Source organism: Oncorhynchus mykiss, chromosome 14 (genome assembly GCF_057628025.1).
Source record: "Oncorhynchus mykiss isolate SJ-2025 chromosome 14, ASM5762802v1, whole genome shotgun sequence".
Lineage (NCBI taxonomy): Eukaryota > Metazoa > Chordata > Actinopteri > Salmoniformes > Salmonidae > Oncorhynchus > Oncorhynchus mykiss.
The window spans coordinates 4,606,799-4,614,967 of NC_143035.1; the positions used below are offsets into that span (position 1 = coordinate 4,606,799).

General features: G+C 42.1%; 1 long non-coding RNA gene across 1 annotated transcript; it reads left to right on the forward strand.

Moving 5' to 3' along the window:
• The first annotated feature begins 4,032 nt into the window (after nucleotides 1–4,032).
• On the forward strand, nucleotides 4,033–5,865 carry LOC110489462 (uncharacterized). Its single transcript, XR_016486199.1, has 2 exons — nucleotides 4,033–4,142; nucleotides 4,454–5,865. It is a non-coding gene; the product is annotated as an uncharacterized LOC110489462 (long non-coding RNA).
• The last annotated feature ends 2,304 nt before the right edge of the window (nucleotides 5,866–8,169 follow it).

An 8,169-nucleotide genomic window follows, 5' to 3' on the forward strand; every position in this document is an offset into this window, starting at 1 on the left:
TTCTCTCTCTGTACCTTGCTCCGTTCGTTCATCTTTCCTTCTATTCTGACTAGTCTCCCAGTCCCTGACACTGAAAAACCTTCCCACATCATGATGCTGCCACCACCATGCTTCACCATAGGGATGGGGCTATATTTCCTTCAGATGTGACACTTGGCATTCAGGCCAAAGAGTTCAATCTTGGTTTCATCAGACTTGAGAATCTTGCTTCTCATGGTTCTCAGAGTCCTTTAGGTACCTTTTGGCAAATTCCAAGCGAGCTGTCATGTGCCTTTTGCTGAGGAGTGGCTTCCATCTGGCCCCTGCCATAAAGGCATGATTGGTGGAGTGCTGCAGAGATTGTCCTTCTGGAAGGTTCTTCCATCTCCACAGAGGAACTCTGGAGCTACTGGCTATATGTCTAAAGTGACCATCACCTCCCTGACCAAGGCCCTTCCCCCACGATTGCTCAGTTTGGCCAGGCGGCCAGCTCTAGGAAGAGCCTTGGTGGTTCCAAACTTCTTCCATTTAATGGAGGCCACTGTGCTCTTGGGGACCTTCAATGCTGCAGAAATGTTTCCATACCTTTCCCCAGATCTGTGCCTCGACACAATCCTGTCTCAGAGCTCTACGGACATGCACTTTCAAATGTGGGACCTTATATAGACAGGTTTGTGCCTTTCTAAATCATGTCCAATCAATTGAATTTACCACAGGTGGACTCAAATCAAATTGTAGAAACATCTCAAGGATTATCAATGAAAACAGGATGCACCTGAGCTCAATTTCGAGTCTCATAGCAAAGGGTCTGAATACTTATGTAAATAAGGCATTTTTGTTTTTTATTTGTAATACATTTGCAAAACTGTCTAAAAGTAGATTGATGAAGGGGGGAAAAACTATTTTATCCATTTCAGAGTAAGGCTGTAACATAACAAAATATGGAAAAAGTCAAAGGGTCTGAATAATTCCGAATGCCCTGTATATTGTAATTAATTTGCCAGACTATATTATATCTTCATCCCATATGTGTTGGAGGCAGTGTGATGTTACAGCTATCTTTAGACATATAGCTAGTTGGCCTACCGACCACTGAGGTAGCCTATATAATTAACCCAACCAAACTAGGCCTATCTGAAATATGAAAATTATCAACGAAGTCACCAGGTAGCTTTTGTTCAGGCAAAGATGCGTCCATAGCATATTGCTAAACTGTATTTAAATGGAAAAAATTGCCAGGTGAAACCGTAGAAGATTAAATTTGTGCTTTCTGGTCACTAATCTGGATATGTGCGCCCGCCTTTGGTCATTGGTCAATAGAAAAAACACGCACGTTTTTGGTTCTGAAAAACAGATTAGATGTTTTGTTTTTTTTATAATTTGGTGCAATGCTATAGGTCTATGTTAGTGACCAGATCGATTAAGCAAATGTATAAATATAAAATACAAATGGTAGGGTATATGTAGCTTCTTAAAATAAGTATTTTTCTTCCATTCAGTTTCACCTGGGGAAACCTTCTTGTTACCCCCATTGTGAGACCCACGGCGTTAGCTCACCCGACCAGAACAGGCAAACATTTCTCTTCTGTTCTTAGTACGTTTAAAAAATGTTTACCGGCCAGGATATGTATGGCTTCGTATCCAGAACCATGTGGGAAAACACAAACTTACGATCCCACAACTTCCAAGGAAACAATGTTCTCGCTGGTTTTGGTTTCAGCATGACTTCCTATCAAAACAAAGGTAAAATAAAAACCTTATAGGATGAATGCATGGGAAGTCCTTTCCCGAACCCAAACAAATGTTACAACTGTGATACATCGTTTATGTGAGCAGCGCCAACAATACACAGATAAATATTACAAACATGTTTGCTGTTAAACGTTAATATATGCTGGCATGTTGTAACCGAGACAGGAATGAATGACTTGGCGTGTGGGTGTAGGTTCTTCCTACTCTTTACTCAAGGGCACGGCACTACCTTGATACTTATTATGGTAACGCCAATCTCGTGGTGAATGAGCTACCAATGTTCACCACGAGAGGGCAGCATATCCATGAGGATCTTTAATAAATATCAGTGACCACCTTTACATGCGCACAGTAATCAGAATAGTGGCTCACTTATACTCACAGACAATATTTTAACAGTTTTAGAAACCTCAGAGTGTTTTCTATCCAATGCTACCAAGTATATGCATATCCTAGCTTCTGGGCCTGAGTAACAGGCAGTTTACTTTGGGCATGTCAGTCATCCGAAATTCCGAACAGGTTAAGGTCTTATTTGGGGATAAGCTGTTTACATGCACCTTTGATATCCCACTCATGAGTATCCATGTATCCATGAATAAACTGCATATTCCTCATTTAAGTATATGGGTTAAATGGAATAGTAACTGAAATATGGATGCTGACCTCTCCCATGTAGCTTAATATAGTATTAACTACTGCAGAATGATGCATTTCTTGCAGTGAAATTATACCACAAATGTTCATTTTGTTTAGGCAACAGGAGTGGAGAAATATAATTTCCTTCTGTCAGCGTCTCTTGGGATAATGTGAATGAGCGTGTAATGTGTTATATTTGACACTGTTATACAAGTAAACAGTATTTAACCACATACAATATGCAGCCAAGACGAACTGAAGTCTTATCATAAACGTGTTTCATCGATGACATTTGGACATTTTGCACAGGACCAGTCTTTCCACTGTTTTGAAGTTATTGCGTTTTCTCCGCATCACTAAACGAAACAGACATCTTTACCGGTGTTAACTCGATTACTAATGCATTAATCTATCCATGTAAGACATTATTCTGGTGACCAGTTCTTTATTTATGTAGTCTTTGTCACGTTCTGACCATAGTTATTTTGTGTTTGCCCTGTTTTAGTGTTGGTCAGGACGTGAGCTGGGTGGGCATTCTATGTTGTGTGTCTAGTTTGTCTATTTCTATGTTTGGCCTGATATGGTTCTCAATCAGAGGCAGGTGTTAGTCATTGTCTCTGATTGGGAACCATATTTAGGTAGCCTGTTTTGTGTTGGGATTTGTGGGTGGTTGTTTCCTGTCTTTGTGTTTTCTGCACCAGTTAGGACTGGTTTGGTTTTTTGCCGTGTTTATTGTTTTGTATTATGTTTAGTTTTCTTATTAAAAAACGTGAACTATAACCACGCTGCGTTTTGGTCCGCCTCTCCTTCCCAGGAAGAAAGCCGTTACAGTCTTCTGGAGAAAATGTTACGACAGAAGAGAGAGAAGCTGCACGTATCAAACTATAGTTAACAAACAAATGGCCTACCAAAATGTCTGAAATTATAAGCAGAAACGTGTCTAAATTCGAGGTGCAAGTAGCCAGTAGTAAATTATCATAAAACATTATCGTGGATGGAACTGCGCAGGTAGCCATCTTTTTGACGTGATTTGTTTGACAAGCAGATGAAAACATCCTCACACAACACTCGCGGTATGTGAACCTGTGCAGACCGCAAGAAGAACAGTCAACGGGATAAGATGTTTATATGACACAGTGTCGCATTTTAGAACAGCACATCCCAGGCATCTTATCAGGCTTTCTCTTTACCGGAGACAAGACTTTTCGGGTTATTGTAAACTGAATATGATGTTTATATGCGGCAACTCAAAAAACAGAATACTCCCAAATAATAACTGGATATTGGTGTATATGTACATGTGAATGAGGTCAATAAGTCCATTGAAATGTGGACTCCAATGTTTAAAAAAAAGTTATGTGAAGATGGAGAGGCCCATAAGCACCAGTTAATACTTTTCCGAGTTAATTTTGTTTACTTCATTTCACAATGTTTTTTTTCTGCCAAACAACAATATTAAATTACATGCATAAAATCGGCCAAGTCCTGAAATGAACACTCGGTATAGAACAGTGTACTGTAGAATAGTGTATTGCATTCTATTGAGAAATAAAGCTGAAACCTTATGTGGGTGTCCTTTTCCTAAGGCACAAATAGTACAGATTTGATGGTATTGAGGCTTTTATCACATTCTCATCACATACATTTATTTTCTTGTACTTCAAGCTGTCAGCCATTCTTCCACCATAATAGACGTGTTTCATCTGAAGAATGACAGTGGATCTGGATTCATCGAGCGAAGAAGGAATGACTGTCTCCACATCGTTACAAAACAGGTATGTCGTCCCGTTCTTTACTGCAGATGTTGGCATGGACACCCAGACAAAAATATGACACAATTGAACCCAGCAATTCTATAATTCACCGTCTTAAGCTTGGTTTTCCATTGAGATAATTGATGGATGAAGCAAAGCAATATCTTCCAAAAGGGCATTGGATTTTAAGATCCTAAAACTGTAGAAGGAACATTTCTATATTTCATCATGTCAGTTCAGATAGAGAAACCAGAACCTTATGTTTGCTGTCATGGAGTATTGTATCCCCCTCTCATCTTTTGGCACTGCCAACCACTATTTATGTCTTCCAGGCATTTAACTTCTCAATGACAGCAGCAGCAGCGAGTGCATGCAGGCATGACAGTGGACAGGCTAATGTCCCTCTCCCCCTCTCCTCCCTGTGGTGGTGTCTGGAACATCAGTCTCATCTGACTCCTGGCACACAACGACCTCCCCCCTCTCCTCTCTTTGAGGAGGACGCAGAGGAAGGTTCTTTGTGCCGATTAGGGAGCCTGGACTAATGTGTCAGTGCCAGCAGAGTGGCCAGGACTGAGGACTCCGCATTGATTTTACCCTGCAGGTGCTGTGGGACTGAGCCCTATAATGATGTGTAATTGTAATTGATTAGTGGTCATGAGCTGCTCTGTCAACAGAGCTCTGTTCTGGGTCGTACTATTTAGGCACCAAATAGAGGAAACGGACTGAAACAGGAAGGGATCACCTGAACTTGTCAAATAAGAAACGTTTGGCTACGGTGTGCTCTGATGAATATGACCGTGACCTGACCTTTCCTCTCCTGGGTCTGTCCGTGACCGTGTGAAAAGAAGATGTGACGTCCATCCTTGAGGTGAGACTGAGGTGAAACTCAGTCTTTAGTCTGACAACACAGTATCCGGTTCCTTTCCCCTTATTACTATGACAAGAGAAATCAGCAATTCTGTTTAACTGAACACCACTGTGTGATTGGAATGGCGCAGATGACTGCGAAGTTCAAATCAAAGCACTGTTATTCACAACGACGGTCAAACCAACAATTCTGTAGTGAGTCATGGTTCCAAGAAACTCAGGTCAGAAGATAAGGTAGGATTTTATTTGAGTTTTCTCTGTGAAATGTTAAGAGAATTTCTGTTAAAATGCCCTGGCTTGGTCATTATCGTAGCCTTGGGTGACAATGTATATCCTCAGCATACTTATATCATGCATCTCCATAAAGTATGCTGTAATAATACTATGTGTGGTCCCAAAAAATACGTTGCACCGGGCCCACCGCTCAGCGGCAGCTCTACCGTGGTCTCAGTGATTTCTCTCACAGCAGGGGCAGCATTAACAGAGCAGCCATTTGCCGTAATAGCTTACAGATGGTTCTTATTTGACTTGTCAGCCGAGTCTACCGAGCCTAGATGTGCTGCTATTGCCTACGGCACCAAATGAACCCCACTGTTGTCCTGTCACTCTCCCTGTTGTCTCTGTAATAGTCTCATCAAAGGAGAAAGTCTACTTGGCACTTTATTACCGTTGCTTCTTTAGCCTTCATTGGCAGTGCACACCCTCATTATCAACAGTCGCTATTACGAAACTAAACCCACCCCAGTCAACACTGAAGTAGAGCATTTGATTCCTGGGACCCCCCCATACGTAAACAACGTATGCACGCATGACCGCAAGTCACTTTGGATAAAAGTTTGCATGTACAGTATTATATTATAATGAATGAGCTGAAGTTGCTTACATCTTTCTGTGCTACATTATTTCTCCATCCTGTTAAGTCTTTGAGGGGTATTCAGACCAGATGCCTTGGTTGGTATGTCTGTGACTGATGCCGATGCTGTTGCTGTGGGTTGTTTATCCCTTCATTCTCAGTCGACAGATGAACCAGTGTTCATGTCCCAGTGTGGGGTCACTGTGTGCCTGCCCTCTCCTGCTGTCCCCCGCTGTCTGCTGGGGAGAGGCAGTGTTCGCTCCCTGGCCCTCCAGACTCTTCTACAGGGCACATCTGAGGCACTCTTCAGCCCAAACCTCCCTCCAGCAACACTCCTCATAGCCCAGCCCTGCGCTTCCTCCATCCAGCCCTGCCTCCAGAGGAGAAATATGGCCAATAGTAGCCGGGCCAGGCGCTGCCTGCTCTCTGAGACCGGAGGGCTATCCAGCTGGCATGCTGTTGGCTAGGGTACGAATGCAACAGCTGCAGAGGAGGGAAGAGATAGAAAGATGGAGGAGAGGGGAAGAGATGATGGCCTAGTAGTGGGTGATAGCTAGAAGGGATCCCGCTTTTGTCAAATTAAACGCAAAAGTTACATTTTTCAGCATTTTCCCTAACCTTAACTCTTTTCATAACCTTAACCTAATTCTATTAACCTGCTATGTTAATCATCCTTACCTACTGCGTAAATTCTCCTAACCTGCTACGAAAAGTCTCCTTTCTAGCCATGACCCTAGGGGTGGTGCTAAAAAAGGACAGAAGCTCCCTCCCTACCAGTACCTAGAAGTACCCAGTAGCTCCTCAGATCAGATGTCCTAATTCAGTCATGTCCTCCTTTTCCATAAGATCAGCTCTTCTGCTTGGTCAGCTCCAGCAAGTTGAAGAAGCAGCGTGGCAGACATCCCGATCTCGAATCAGAATGAAAAATAGATTTTATGAGCAGGGCCTTGTTCCAACGTTCTAGTGCTCATCACATTTCTTCCCGGAAAAGTCATCGACATTCATCCAACACGGGCAAGTCTTCAGTGGGGTCTGGTCAGTGACTCAGGATCTTTCAATGTTTTTCACCCATTATCAGCACTGTAACAAATGATGATTGACAGCTGTGCTTTACAATGCATAGTTGCCTAGTCGTCAACCATTTACTGGTACTCGTATATTATAACTATCCGGAAAGTACAAAAGACAACTGTTGAACATGAAGTGGCTGATACAAAGATTTCAATGTAGAAAAGGAACATCAAATCAAATCAAAGTTTATTTGTCACGCGCGCCAAATGCTTACTTACAGGCTCTAACCAATAGTGCAAAAAAGCAATTAGGTGAACAATAGGTAAGTAAAGAAATAAAACAACAGTAAAAAGACAGGCTATTTACAGTAGCGAGGCTATAAAAGTAGTGAGGCAACATACAGACACCGGTTAGTCAGGCTGGTTGAGATAGTATGTACATGTAGATATGGTTAAAGTGACTATGCATATACAGTGGGGCAAAAAAGTATTTAGTCAGCCACCAATTGTGCAAGTTCTCCCACTTAAAAAGATGAGAGAGGCCTGTAATTTTCATCATAGGTACACTTCAACTATGACAGCCTGGTGCAGGTCTACAATTTTGTTTCTGGTGTCCTTTGACAGCTCTTTGGTCTTGGCCATAGTGGAGTTTGGAGTGTGACTGTTTGAGGTTGTGGACAGGTGTCTTTTATACTGATAACAAGTTCAAACAGGGGCCATTAATACAGGTAACGAGTGGAGGACAGAGGAGCCTCTTAAAGAAGTTACAGGTCTGTGAGAACCAGAAATCTTGCTTGTTTGTAGGTGACCAAATACTTATTTTCCACCATAATTTGCAAAGAAATTAATAAAAAATCCTACAATGTGATTTTCTGGATTTTTTTTTCTTCTAATTTTGTCTGTCATAGTTGAAGTGTACCTATGATGAAAAGTACAGGCCTCTCTCATCTTTTTAAGTGGGAGGACTTGCACAATTGGTGGCTGACTAAATACTTTTTTGCCCCACTGTATGATGAACAGAGAGTAGCAGTAGCGTAAAAGACGGGTTGGCGGGTGGTGGGACACAATGCAGATAGCCCGGTTAGCCAATGTGCGGGAGCACTGGTTGGTCGGCCCAATTGAGGTAGTATGTACAAGAATGTATAGTTAAAGTGACTATGCATAAATGATATACAGAGAGTAGCAGCAGTGTAAAAGAGGGGTTGGAGGGAGGCACACAATTCAAATAGTCCGGGTAGCCATTTGATTACCTGTTCAGGAGGCTTATGGCTTGGGGTTAAAAACTGTTGAGAAGCCTTTTTGTCCTAGACTTGGCACT